The sequence below is a fragment of the Podarcis tiliguerta genome (genome assembly GCF_965153285.1).
Source record: "Podarcis tiliguerta genome assembly, chromosome: 2".
NCBI classification, from domain to species: domain Eukaryota; kingdom Metazoa; phylum Chordata; class Lepidosauria; order Squamata; family Lacertidae; genus Podarcis; species Podarcis tiliguerta.
This window is the reverse complement of record NC_139535.1, coordinates 62729973-62745048: the sequence shown is the minus strand read 5'-3', so window position 1 is coordinate 62745048 and position 15076 is coordinate 62729973. Positions and strand designations below refer to the sequence as shown.

General features: G+C 43.2%; 1 protein-coding gene across 4 annotated transcripts in view; it reads right to left on the bottom strand.

Moving 5' to 3' along the window:
* Positions 1–15076, bottom strand: part of ADAMTS2 (ADAM metallopeptidase with thrombospondin type 1 motif 2) — a 331712-nt gene that overhangs the window by 138621 nt on the left and 178015 nt on the right. The window lies entirely within an intron of this gene.

The following is a 15076-nucleotide window of genomic DNA, read 5'->3' as shown; positions in this document are numbered from 1 at the left end:
TCAGGGAGGGTCCCAAGCATCTTTTTGTTGCAGGCATGTTTGCGAGCAAAATTTGACACAGCTAATTGAGTTCTGCTCTGATGATATATAAGCACCAAGGTAACTGAATTGTAAAGCCCCGTCATGCAACTTCCCAATGTAATTTAGATAGATTCCACATTCAACACAAGAAGAAAGACATCAGGGCAAAACCAGCCAAAATGATTAACAAGCACTGAACTGAGGAGGCAGAGTTTGATTTCATTTATTTATTTTTAACTATCAGGGCAAGGAAATGTCAACCTGAAATGTAATTCTGCTTCAGATTTCTGCACCTGATGGTAACCAAGTTTGCAAAACAGTGCGTGGATGCTTAGCAAAAATGGCCTGAAAAGGACTTCCATGTTCAGACAAAAGAAAACCCCAATTGTTTCACATTTAAATCTCAGCAGTGAGACAAAGCAATTCTGGATGGGTTCTGTATCACAGTGCCTTCCCACCCCACCCCAAATACTTCTGCTGGAGACCTTTTATGATATTTCCCTCCTAATGTCAACAAGCAGTTGATACAAACTGAAAACATGATCCATCCATAGTTGTAGCCTTTTAATTTTAATGGGACCATTAAGGTCACTGCAGCAATTATGGCATGGACGAGGAGGAGAAAGAGGAGGGGGCCTGTCCAGATGGGGGAAACTTACCTGGCAAAAGATTTAGTGTCTACTGGCACTGCCGAGATGGGGCAGAAAGACTGGCAAGTGAGTAAGATGCCGACACCCATTTCAGCTGCTACTTGATTTTACCTACTGAGAACAGGACATCTATGGGAGGCCATACAAGGGAACAGTGCCAGGGTAGGGGGATGTTGTACTAAGGATATGGGTGGTATGGAAACGCAATGCTAACTGCAAAAGCTCACGCGAAGAGCTTGCCCTGAGATTTGATGGCAAGGCAGCCTGCAAGAGATTTGCCAGCGAAAAGTATTTCTACTGGCTTCCTTCCCAAACTGATTAGACTCCCCGTCCCTTCTTTTCCAAATATCTGTGCCAAGATTGTCAAGGACTCGGCAGCTTCCTGCAGCAAAGGGATGCTTGAATTGACTGACATCGGCAAAGATTATGTGAAAGAACTAGATTCTATGGGAAGCTCCATGGACTTCACCCCACCAGCAGTCACGCATGGCTAAATCGCACTGGCTTAACTGAGACTTTTGCATGAGTAATTGGACAGCATTGTCTAATGGGTGCCTGTTATGCCCCTTCCCCATAATTCAGGCCTGTATGCCCCCCTCAATATACCCACTGTTGAGCCATAAATGTCTACTGGCATCTCCAGGCTCATCAGCTCCAGGTCAGGTGGGTTGCAACATGAGCATGAGCTCAGTCAGTCATCTTCCAACCTCTCCATTTTATTTCCATGCTAGGAATCTATACATATTATTTCCTGGAGTAGTTTTGTGTATTGGTTTAAAAGCAGAGCATAGTGCTGTTATGGGCTTTAAAAATAGCAAAGTAAGTAGAAAGAAATAATGAAACAACTTTCGCCCTCTAGATATACAAACAAAAGCAGATCTACAAACAAAAGCAGGAAGGTCTAGCACCCTGCAACTGAACAGGATATTTTTTTTTAAAAAAAACCCAGCTTTGACAGAAAAGACCATAATTTGTTACCCAGGGGTATGTGACACTCACTTGGAAAATAAAATGCAGTTTGTTCTGGTTGAATGCAACTGGATACTGGAGGAAAGAGGGAAGCATATGCTAAACTGAAGAGGCTATGCATTCATACACAAAGGTGAGATAACTGTGGAATAATCCCAATAAAATAAAATAAAATAAAATAAACCACATATTTTCTCTTTGATTAGTTCACTTCAAGACCAAGGAGTTTTTATCACACTGCATGGGTTAATTAGCTTCCCAAAGCCTGGATATCTGTGCTATCATTGACTGTTTCTTACAAATGGTTCCCTGCCCACCTACAGTTGTGAATACAGCCATCTCAGCGATGTTCACCAATCTGCTGCAGTCTAAGTTGTGCCTATTAAACAAATATTTATGCTCTAATTATCACTGTAAGTTTCTCAACTCATTGACATTGCACCTTACAATTTTCTCCTTGAAATATTTGCCACATATGTTTTGTGGCTTGAGACCAAATAAGCATGTGCCACCATACATGTATTAGTCTTCAAAGGAGCCACAAGACTCTTAGATCGTTTTTTCTTGGTAATCATCCGTAAGACTGGTCAGCTGCCTTGTTTTTGATGCCACTTCTGCCTACAGCCTTGTCTCTCTCCCAAATGTGCCTTACAGATGCCTACCACTTTTACTCCTAAGACATGCATAATCGTATGTACAGTGGTATCTCGGGTTAAGTACTTAATTCGTTCCGGAGGTCCGTTCTTAACCTGAAACTGTTCTTAACCTGAAGCACCACTTTAGCTAATGGGGCCTCCTGCTGCCGCCGCACCGCTGGAGCACGATTTCTGTTCTCATCCTGAAGCAAAGTTCTTAACCTGAAGCACTATTTCTGGGTTAGCGGAGTCTGTAACCTGAAGCGTATGTAACCTGAAGCGTATGTAACCCGAGGTACCACTGTATAAACCAGGGATTGTCAACCTGCTCCCTACCACCCACTAGTGGGAGTTTCAGGATTCTAAGTGGGTGGTTGGGGGTTCTACAACACAAGCTGAACCCTTCCATCGAGCCCCCCTGGTATGAAACATTAAATAAACCACAACAATGAAGGCCAATGGGGCCACTGGATCTTAAGGAAGTATGGGGCAGCAACAGTGAGCAGTAACAACAGACAGCTCAGACTGAAACGCGTACTTGGTGCAATCTCTGCTCCACAATCCAATAAACACAGCATTTCCACAAATCCTTTTTTCGTTCTCCCACAAATCTTTCATCTTTCATCAGAATCAGAGCACAAAAATCAACCTTCAAGCATGGCTGGCTGTTTTTTAAATTTTAATCTTGAACTGAAGGAACTTGAGTCTGAACCCCAGCTTCTTCTCACATGCTTGAGAGGAGTGTTGTCAATGACATCACATCAGCAATTTGCAGAGGGACTCAAGATAGCGCTTGAATGACACAGATAGAAAAACACTGAGTTTTCTCTTGATTTCTGTTTATTGGTCTTATATGCCCGAGTCCTTTGCCAGCTTCCACTCACCTTTCTCAATTAGCATGGTAACTTAATTTAAATATATAGTTTGCTGAACTATGGGGCACTGGTTTGTGCGTGTGTGGTTTTTTAGGGCTATCTGTCAGAGTCCTGCATGGCTTTATTTTCCCATTTCTGCACCCAGGACCACTGCAAGAAATTCTAGATTTTTTGGAAGATGACGAGGGAATTAAGATTATATGTGTGCACCGCTCACATCCTATGCTTCTCACCATTTATCAACCAGGGCCAATGAACAGCACCATGACCCACCTCCAAGCTGGATTAATGTTTTTTGATGCAGGAAAACACACCTTGTGGTGTAGCCAGGTTTTATATTACAACAAGTGGCATAACAGGTGTGACAAGCGCATTGGCGCAGCAGAGGTGTTGGCTATTGCGGGAATGCCGCCTTGCCTATGATGAATTCTTTCCTTCGCTGCTTCCATACTTGTCCCAGGGTTGTTTGTACCAAGAATAATGTCTGAAAAGCACCTAGATTAAATATCACTGCTGCTCATTATAAAGTTATAGCAATTTCCTTACAATGACTAGATGACTAAAACAGAGAAGCCACATTCTGCTTTCAGCACTAGCAAGGTAATGCTCAGCAAAGATTCAACAAAATCACTGGAGTGCTTCTGGAATAGCTCCATAAGACTGAAATCGGCATTAGGCCTTGGAAACATTAAAATTCCAGCTGCTGAAATAAAGGAATAAGACAGCTCAGAAATAACTGCAAATACTACTGCTCCTTGTGTTTTCTTCTGGCTGTATCAAGGCCTTTAATTAAATAAGGGTGCAGAGAGCGTTCGTGAATATGTCTCCAGTGGTCAAAACTGCATCAAGGATGTTACACTTTTTGGTTCTGTTTCTACTTCATGCTAATTTATCTTTCTTTATTTGCTTACTTTTTTCTAACTTACTGTCCAGTTCAAAGTAAGGAAGGATAAAAATCAATAGTTATTTCGTGTTAATGGGCTTTTATTGGCAAACAGTATTTCTCTTTGCATTCAAATATTTCATGTATTGTATTTGGTTCAGATTAATTTTTTTAAATTATTATTTCATACATTTGAGTGTCATGTAGGCTCATACCCATCAATGTCTCTGTCTAATTGAGGTGCTGTGTTCATTAGTCACAGCCTGACAGCAAAACAGGTGTTTTTAAGGCCATAAGTATTAAGTCATTCACTTCAATAATCTGTGCTGAACTTCTGAAGTTATCAATCGAGAGTAACTGTATAGTGTCATATAATCCTGGTATACAGGATACTGATCAAAGTGAATGGAGCATGAAGCAGTGGTTTCTAGACTGGGATCCACATCAGTTAATACAATTACAAATCATACAGCATCTAGCACAGAGCATTACAATTACTACAACAGACAGAAGAATAATTAAGTGGTTTTGGGTTGCAGTATTGATCACCAGCGCAATGTATGTCAAAGGGAAGCATAAAAGCTACCCCCAAGATTTTAGATTCGCCAATGACCTTTTCAAGCCAAATAGTCCAAGGCTATGTACACATTCCCATTTACTCTGCATGCAGTGCACCCCAGCGCTGGTTTGGGAAAGCAGTGTACACAAGACACATGTCACAATCCATTATCTATCCCATCCTCTCTTATTAAATATTGTGTTTTGATGCATTTTCCTCCAAACCAGCTTCGATCCACATTGAACTTTAGCACAACTAAGCTGCATTTAAAGCTGGTAATGTGTACATGGCCTAAATCTGCAAACCTACTTCTCTAAACTAAATTGACCTACTGATATTAGCCCAAGGGAAGCATTTCTTCCCATTTTCAACTAGGGCAAATCCCCTTTCCTGACTTTAACATATTCCCCCTTTTCCTGGGTCATTTCCGCTGCTGTAATCAACCACATTAAAAAACCACAGTGAACAGGGTGTGTATGTGTGGGTGTGGGTGTGCGATAGCTCAGCCCCTTCGAATGCTACCAATTCCTCATGAATTCACTTGGCTTTCTTTAAAAGTTTAATTTGCTGGTGTGTTTGGAATTGACAGCAATCTCCAGTTTTGCAGCTTGAGGTCCTACCGCTAATTAAATGTCTCCTCTGGCTGAACAGCCAGCAAGTGCCTTAATTGTCTCCTCATTCACATTCACATCACAGCTTCATGTTCTAGACCCGTAATGAAGGAAGCCTGCACAGCTTCTACAGCTGCTTCTCAAACGCTCTGGAGTTCAGACCCATCCTGTAGCCCCGGTTTTAATTAGCGTTCGTTTCCTGCCCATTAGGATGAACATATGTACCATCCATTCTCACTACATAAGCAGAGTAGTACCTCTTCTTTTTTATAACAGCAGCGAGGCAAAGAATGACATGTGCCTTCACTTACATTTGATGTTAGGGTGGATGAGAAAACCTAACAGATGTACGGTATGGGAAAATTACACAAAATACTACTGTAAACTCCTACAAATGCTGACCTATATGTAAGAATAAAGCTAGTCTTTGATTTCTATTAGCATGACCGTCGTCAACCAGGAACTACCTGTGGATATGGAGAGAACTCAGAGTAGACAAAGCTGGGGACACTGACAGTGAGCAAAAGACCTCTTAAGGCCTTAGGAGGAATTCTGTTGAAATGAATTGGGCATGTATTGCACAGCTCACTTTGAGGATCAGGCCTCCAGATTCTTACACGTTAAGAAGCTATGACTCCAGGCCCTACAAACTCCATGGTCTGTGACTGGGAATTAAGTCTAGGGAGCAATACATAACATGTATTGGTCCTTTGGCAACTGCTGTAATGTCAGCATCCTGGCAGAACCCGCAGTATATACCTGCCCTGGGTCCTCATTTAATGCATAAGCTACTTGGTCAGCATGCAGCCCGATACTGTGAGTGTGTCATAGTCTTGCAGTGCTAGCAGCATGGTGTGGATGTATATGGGATAAAGGGTCAACCCCTTTGGGCTTCACAGACAATTACTCAGGGTGAATAGCTCACCAAGTGTTTACCTGGGGAACAATGACAACAAATGCATATAAACTGAAGTCGGAGCAGGGGGCGGGGAATGCAGTTGGAACTCATAATCTCTTAAAACTCATCCCCTCTACCCTCTTCCAACATTCCAACACACGCATCCTCTCCAAACTGTCGTTCCATGCTCTCCCTCCAACTTCCACCTCCCACTCAGGGCCTGAATATTCCTTGCTCCAAGCAATCCCCTCCCTCCAACCACAAAGCTCAAACAAGGATCATTGTATGCACATGTTTATCTCCCATGTGTCAATGGCATTTATTCCCAAGGCTAAGGCTGAAACCTGTACGGTGGTACCTTGGTTTAAGAACAGCTTAGTTTATGAACAACTTGGATTAAGAACACTGCAAACCCGGAAGTAGGTGTTTTGGTTTGTGAACTTTGCCTTGGAAGCAGAACACGTTCCGCTTCCTGAGTGTAAATTGAGTCCCCCGCTGCTATGGGAAAGCACGCTTGGTTTAAGAACGCTTTGGTTTAAGAACGGACTTCCGGAACAGATTAAGTTCGTAAACCAAGGTACCACTGTACAAGATTTCCCCTCCACCCTGACAATATTGGCTTAAAAATAATGAGCATGATAGAATCTTTCTTTCTTTATACGGATTTCTAGAGCCAAAGAAATACTGAATAAACTGTGCAGAATGGAAAACCCATTTCTCCTCCCCTTCTTTAAAGTAACAGAAGCACTGAGAAAGGATTGTAAAGCCTTGGAACCTTCTGCCACATTCTTGCTGGATGTTAGCAGTACCCTGAAGCTATAATATTTATACAACCTCAAGTTGGGAGGGGGGAGGTGGAGAGGAAGTCTTAAACGCAAGCCATGCGTTTCTTGTATTTCATTTAAAATTCTATAAGCAGACTATTTTCAAGCTTCTTCTTTTTTTAATGCATGTTTACACTTGTACAAAGTCCCAATAGGACTGGGAAAGAAAATGTTAAAAATGTTATAAAAATATTTCCCAGGGTAACATTGCATTGATCTATTAGTCTGCTTTCTACATTAAGCACAGGGCAACCCTGAGCAAATGAAGTGAGGTGATTTATGTTAGGCTACGTCTTCGCTGCTATTGAAAATTTTACTTTTAGCGGCAATACAGTTTTGACAGGATAGCCCGGTAGCTTGCAATCCAAGCCTCAGAGTGCTCTGCCAGCACAAGCCTCGCGAACCATTGGGCTGTTAGTCGTCTGACAATAATTCATGCTCGGTAAATAATAACGACAGCAGGACCAAACTTTGAAAGCACACGTGGGCCATAAGACTCCATAGTTAATAGACGTGGGGGTGTGCTTACCATCAGGCCAAAAATTCTCAACTCTGAATTGAGGAAACCCAAACCTTGAAGAAATAATGAGTTATGAAAACTAAGTATGCTATCTAGTCCCATGACTCTCAAACACACGCGCGCGCGCACACACACCATAGTACACCAGTGGGTCTTCACAGGGCAAAGTGAGGTATGCATGCATAGATTGAGGTCTGCCAACACAGCAAGGTGGTAGTTTTCCTTTCCTACCCCCCTCCCCCCTGGATGCCCCCTAAACTTGTTCCAAGGTTTTCCCCAACCCTCCAGAGCAGATTTAGAGCACCTGATGAGTGTGTTCAGGGGCAGGAGAGGGGGAAAGTCCTCTTGTGTCAGTGGACCTTGTCCAGGGCCTGCGGCAATTCAGCCAAATCCTGCCCCAAAATAATAAAATACATAGGATACAATAAAACAGCAAACGTTTCAATAAAAACAGTTCAAATTCCTACATATCGTTTATCCATCAAAAATCATTTATCTATCCCTATCCTCGCCAGCAGTTTGCCTCACAAGGTACTCCAATGGATGGCTGGAAAATCATATGGGAGATACACACAGGCTTCCTGACCATCTGTGTAAGTTATTTTGTACAATTTTCTTTGTGTTAAAGATTCAAGCTTTCGATCAATACGGGTTGGGTCTATGCTGTTGGTGTAACAGCAGCCAAGAGGAGAAAGAGAAAGAGGTGCTATATACCAAGCCTCCATGCCCTGATCACTGGAAGGGCTCCCAATTTCCCCCCGAATTTTTCCAAAGGCAACCCAATACATTTCCAAACTCTCCTCAGCAACTAAAAGGGCAGCAGTAGAGGGTTGAGAAAGCAGAGATTGATGAGTCAATGGTTATACGTGCTTCAATGTATGCGCTTGTGAGCACAGAATGACAACTGGCAGCTGAAAGAGAACCAACATCCAACATTTGGTATCTTGAAGACTAGCAGATTTACTATGCCGCAGTGAAGCTGTTTGTCTTTAAACCAAAGGACACTTTGCAAGGTGTCTCTCCTGCCTGACCTGATACCCTCACAAAAGCCTACTGGAGCAGATACTTGCTTTTTATGTGCTCTTCTCCATCTACCAACTTGAAAAGGAGTCTTGCTATTTCACTCTAAAAACAAAACATTGTGTAATTTGACATTATTTCAGTAACCGCATGATCTTGGAGGTTTTCACATTGCCATCTTCACCACATCTTGGAGGCTCCTAGTGCCATGCAAGCAAGGGTAGGCAAGCAGCAGAAATGGACACAAGATGGCCCAGGACCACTGGGCTCCAGCCGCACAGCACACGATGGTCCTGTGGCTCACCGTGACTGTTTCTCTGTACCCTGCTTGTGCCTTGAAACTGACAGCACCATTAAAAAAACGCAAAAATGTTGAAATATAGCCTATTGATATGAAGAGTACAAATTCTATCATCAATCTGGTGCGTTCCAATTCGATACTTAAAACCAATGAAACAGCAGTGGCCAGTAGGAACCAGTATGAGCTGTCTGGTGGGGACAAGAGGGGTGGCCAGGCAACAGTGCTGAGCAGAGCTCCAGGCCGACATGCCTGACCTCGCCAACACCACCAGTTTGGGATGGAAGTAAGTCAGGGATGAAGTCTGCATGATTATGATGGCAGGACTGGTGGTGCAGGCACCGCCACCTTGGGATGGCAACTTATCTGCCAATTAATTAGTAAGCAGCTGGAAGTTGTGGAGAGGTTTTTGCAACCATCACACCAGTGGGGAAGGGCATTGAGGGCAGCTTACCAACAGAAAACATGGCAGATGGGGCTGTTGCCACCTACTTTCCAGCAAGAAAGCTGCTTGTCCAACAGTAAAAGTAAAAACTACTGTATAATAACTTCATACGACTTCAAAAAGTAAATGCTGTTGCAGAGTTACATAGATGTTACCGTGGTGTTTCCTCAGAGGGCTGCAACCAAATAATTCTGACCAACCTCCCCATCACCTCATGGACCATAGCAGAGGTATATGCTAGCTAACTTGCCATGTTTCTTTACTGTCCAAGGATTTTTATCAGACACATTGGATTGGTGTGAATTCCTATCGTCAAGTATAAAAAGTGTTGTGTCCCAGAGCCTGTATTACGTTAGATATGAATTAGCCCTGGCAGATTCCTTTTACCACAAATGGAGGTTAATCAGTCTAAAGCAGCTGTTCTGGGTTCTCGTGTGCAGTGTTGGCACAGCACACTAATTAATTCATGGCCGTCGTTTCCTCTCAGGGCAGCTTCACCCAGCTTGTTACAGAGGTCACTGGCTACAGAATCGGGTCTGCAAAGAGTTAAACAGCAGGTTTTACATTTCATAGAAAATGGAAGGTGTGAAACAAGGAGCTTTCAGCAAAAAGAAAAAAGAAAGGAAGAAAAAAGTGCAGCCTGGCAGCCCACAAGCACATGCAGGTACTGAATGTTAAAGGGGAAAAGAATTATTAAAGAACTGGTGAGAGTGAAAAACGATAAATGTGATAGATCAAGGACCCACAGCTTGATTACTATTGTTGCAAGCTGGGCATAATAATTGCAATTCTGCAAAACAGTATTCTCAATCTTAATCGGAGAATTCTGGAGAGGCAGTGCAAAAAGAAAAATCAAGTTCATAAATTTGTTCTTATTAAGATCCTAGGGAGTTGAATTTATCCAATTTCAATGTAAGTCATTACTGCAAAAAAGAGGGTGGGGGAGAAGAGGGCTCAAGCACAGAAAAAAACCTGTCCTTAGCAGTAAAAAAAAAAGGCATGCCTATAGCTTTGTGAAGCACACAGGATTTACAAATAAACGCTGGTTTAAAAATCCACCACAGAGTTTCCATAATACTTAGTGGTCAGACATTTTGCAGGATATCAAACAGGTGAAGCTCAAACTGAATTATGGATACTGGGGGAGACTGGTGTGAATTAATTTAAGCAGCGACAGTAAGGGAAACAGATTCAATTCTATGGGTCCACAGAGCTCAAAGTCGTGTACATAGTTCATTGGCCCAAAGTCACCCAATGAGCTGACCGGGGATGTGAATTTCAGTCTCCCAGGTCCTAGCCCAGCACACTAACCAGCAATGGCATGTACAGGCAGAATTGCAGCTGTGGCTTCAGTGGAGCAAACATAATACAATCACCCCCTCACTGACACACTGTAGTTTAAGCCATCCTATGGCTCAGATAACATTACTGGGATGTAATGTAATGGATGCAACCCTGCTCCCTCCTTTGTGCTGCAGAATAAGGTTATGATGTACATAAAAGGATTTGTGCATACAGCATGAACACCTTGTATTAATCAGCCTCTTTAATACCCTTTTTGAGTGTTCATGTGTTCCCCATCAAGAGGAAGGCCATGCTTGCTGACTCTGCTGTTGTGTGTTCTTCCCCCTGGGCTGTCCCCACATTGGAAGTGGGGGGAGTCTGATGGGGGAGGACCTGCCTTATTTAGAACCCTGAGCAATCAAGGAGAAGAACCTACATGGTAGATGAAACTCTCTACTTCAACCCTATGCATGGATGACGAGGGGCTGAAATGTAGTATACACACCAACAATTGGGAAACAGTAGCCTGCGAGTGCTCCAACTGGAGAAAAGCCTTTGCCAAAGGTGTCATGGACTTTGAAGACATTCAAACTCAGGATGAAATGGAGAAACGTGCTAAGAGGAAGGCACATCTGGCAAACCCTCACCATGATTGACTCCTGCCCGGAAACAAATGTCTCCACTGTGGAAGGACATGTGAATCCAGAATTGGCCTCCACAGTCACTTATGGACTCACTGTTAACACCGTGTTCATGGAAGGTGTGGTGATATTGCCCCTTTAAGACTGGTTTATGGGAATGGTTTGGAACCTCAGAAATAATGAGCTTACATACAGCTGTCCCCTGTTAAGGCCGGTGTCACAAGGCAATTGGGTGGAAGTTCCCATAAAACCTGTATTGGTGGGAGCTCTCGGCAGCTAGCCAAGCAGAGGTCAGCATCTATTTGGGCATCTCGTTCCATTGCTCAGCCTACTGAGATTTAAGTGTAAGCATTTGTGTTAATTAGCTGGATAAGTTAGTGTTTGTTGTTTTCTTACCTTCTGAGCTATTTTAAACTGTGTAATTGTTTGGAGTTTTTCTCTCTTGTAGAGTTTTGTTTTAGTAAAGTCTGTGTATGGTTTTATAAAATTTGCTCTGGTCCGAGTTCCTGAACCCTTTAATTTTGACCACGCTTTTCACAGCAAGGGTCATCCACCACAGATAACGATCTTACTTGGCTATGAGTGAGCGTCAAAGAAGAAGGAAGGAAGGAAGAAGTGGCAATGGGGTGGGGGCAATGAGTGCAGCTCTGTCTTCCCTTCCCATGTTGGGTAACATGTAAAGGTGGACCAAACAGGGTTTAATTGGTGGTGGTGCCTCCGCTCTAGTAATCTATGCTGGACGGGGTGTTTTCCTTACTGGAATTCTTCAAGAATAGAGGCTGGGGGTGTTGAGGGTGGGGTAGCCTCTGGATTTCCTTCATCAAGCAGGACTAGATTGTTCCCCAGCTGCCCAGAGTGGCTGGGGAAACCCAGCCAGATGGGTAGGATATTAATAATAATAATAATAATAATAATAATAATAATAATAATAATATTTATTTATTTATTTATTTATTTATAACAACCCCCTCCAACTATAAGATTGTAGGAGACTCTGAAAACGAAGGAAAGGTTAGAAACAATCACATAAAGAAGCTTAATGAGGACCATGTGCAATCTTTCAATGGTTATATTAGTGTTATCTAAGTACTGCTCCCGCCAAGGTCAGCGAAAGCCTCCTCACTGGATTCACTTAAGAGACACTCCAGGTGTATTACACAAAAAAAGCAAATCCAGCACCCAAAGACACCCCCCCCCCCAGATTTCCAGGTTCTATTCCTGTGGATCTGCACTGCCTGCTCTCCTCCGGAGCAGCTTCTTCCCAGATGCTCTAACGTTGCAGCTAATGATGCAAAATATTCTTTTTAAAAAACCAAGAACAAAAACCCCAGCCCTTTCATTTCAGCACGCAGGCTTCCCATTTTCACATTGTGCCTTCAACATACCATCTGTGCTATGGCAACAGTAATGAGAAGAGTTCTGACACTTCAGGCAGAACTGGTGAAACAAAAGCACACTGAAGGAAGGTCCAGCAACATCCAGAGACCGGGGGCAAGAATATGATAGGCAAGGAGAGTGACAAACAAGGGAAACAGATTGAAATGTGAAAAGTGAATGTTAATAACAGAAATAGATCATGGAGAGGAAAGATACCAGTAGCTGTGCTAAATTGTAGTGGCCGAGAGGCAAAACAGCTTCAGTGCCTAGGCCGTGTCCAGAACAGCATTCTTTCCACATTTAATTCATTTCTTCCTTGCTGTGCCATTCCTTACCTATAGCTTTCCCATTCACATGTGTGTACTACTTCTAGAATTGCAAGATTTTACCTTTCAATATGCTTTATGCATCATTGCAGCCGATACGTTATATGCAGAGGCCGTGCAAGTGTTGAGTTGTCTCTCAAGAGGACTGGCACAAATGTTGAGAGCAGAAGCTGGGCATGGTCTTCCCAGACAGGGATTAGTAGCAATAATTGCTTCCAAGGACAAATGTCTGGGGCCAGCCGGGTTCTACATGAAGCACAGATGTAGGGCATCAGGGAAAAGCCAGAGTCAATAGCTCAAGAATCCATTGTGAACTGTACCAATGCAAGAGTTTCTCCCAATGCAATAGCAGCTTGAAAGGGGGGCCTTTTTTCAGGACATGATAAAGGGAGAAATGACTAAATTGTTCTTCCCCATCTCCTGAAGTCCCAGTGTTGCCCAGGCTGTTGCTATTAACATTTTTTTAAAAGCAAGTGTGCATGGAAGGTAGAATAGGAGACCCGGCCACTTGCCAAAGCAAAGCTCTCACTTCCAAACCTTGTCACCCTGACATCCGGTAAATTAGATGCAGAATGCAGACAAGTGCTCCCACTTGCATAACAGATCATGAAGCACTGTCATTCTGAAATTAACCAAGTACTCTGGTTAATTGGAAGGCAAAAATCATCATCTGTCTAAGAAAAGCCAAATTGGTCCATAGCTGCAATGGTGTAAAATTCATTGTAAAAACAATAGTCAACCAATAAAGGACCAAGTTTTGGACAAAGTGAGGCCGGTGTGCAGAGACCTGCTCTCTCCTTCATGCTAATATCAATGCCCACATGGGGCTTATCTTCCATCCTGATCTTCCTCTCCAGCAGGGATGAGAGGCCTGCTGCCTTTCACCAGATATGGATAGACTCCAACTCCCACTTGCCTGTGTCAGCATGGTCAGTGGTAAGGGGCGATGGGAACAAAAGGCATCACATCTGTGCTATGCAGTGTCTTTTGGCATGGCGTTTTCAAACAATATAGTGTGACGTTATGGAACAAATGCATCCCCACCCTTGGGAAGTAATCTCTTTAGAGTCTTCCAACTGTTTGGGCATTTGTCAAAGAGAAAGATTTATGGCTCAAGCAAGCCTTAGTGACAAAAAGTGCATGTTAAAACATTAGGGAAGGGGGGAAAACAACAAGCAAGAATATGAATCCTAATTCCCCCAGTCTGGTTCTGGCATGCTTATTCCACTCCCGTGCACTATATTAACCTTTTGACTGAGGAAACAGCCACTTCATGACAGAAATAAAGTTGCAGAACCCTGGTGGTAAGTGTAAGCAGAAATCTTGGGCTTTTTTCTAATATGTCTAATGTCATCTTTTCCATCGCAGGAGCAGTTCCATCACTAATTCTGAATCTGCCATAAAGACGCCAGTTTGTGAAGGGTTTTGAAACAGAGCTGTAAACATTTGATCTAGATTACTATGAGCATGCTTGTTCCAGGTGTGCTTATCCAAAAGCTGCCTCGTGGACTTCAGTATTTTCAACAATGTGGTTTGGAGCACTTAGGGAAAGTATGCATTTCCAGAGGCCATGCAGACATCTGCCCAGCAGCTTGCAGAACCAAATCCTGACGTCAGTACGAGAAAAAAGGACAAGAAAGAAAACGGTCCAAAAGAAATATTATGACACAGATGCAAAATAGCTGGTCCTCCAGCAAGTATGGTGGCATTAAATGCTCAAACGCAAAGCTTTTTTAATGCTGGTTCGCTTCACATGATCTGAACCAAACGTGTGGAACATGCTTGGGATGACAAACCTTCTCAGAAAAGCAAATGCACCACCATCTATAAAAGCAGGAAAAAGTTGTTTCTTGAAAGTATCCCGAATGGTATTGGTTTCGCTCACTTACACCAAGCACAGAAAAGTTCCAGGAGCAGCAGTGGTGAAGATTTGGCCTCCTATTGGGGAAGCTGGCATTATAGACCCAAATTCAGTGGAGCTGTGGGCAGCGAGCCCAAGGTGAGATTGCAGTAGACACAAGACAAGCATTTGGGATTTAATTGGGCCACAACTTCACTGATTACATGTGTTAACATGCTTTGGTGCAGACACTGGGTATCCATCCTGAATCAACCATCAGCCCCGATTTGGGAGTCTGGAAAGAAGCACCCCCACCCTGGTTCCCTTTAAAGGGATACCCTGATTCCCTGGACAAGCAGGATTCCGACTGCACTGTCCAACCAGACTAAGGCTCCAACCC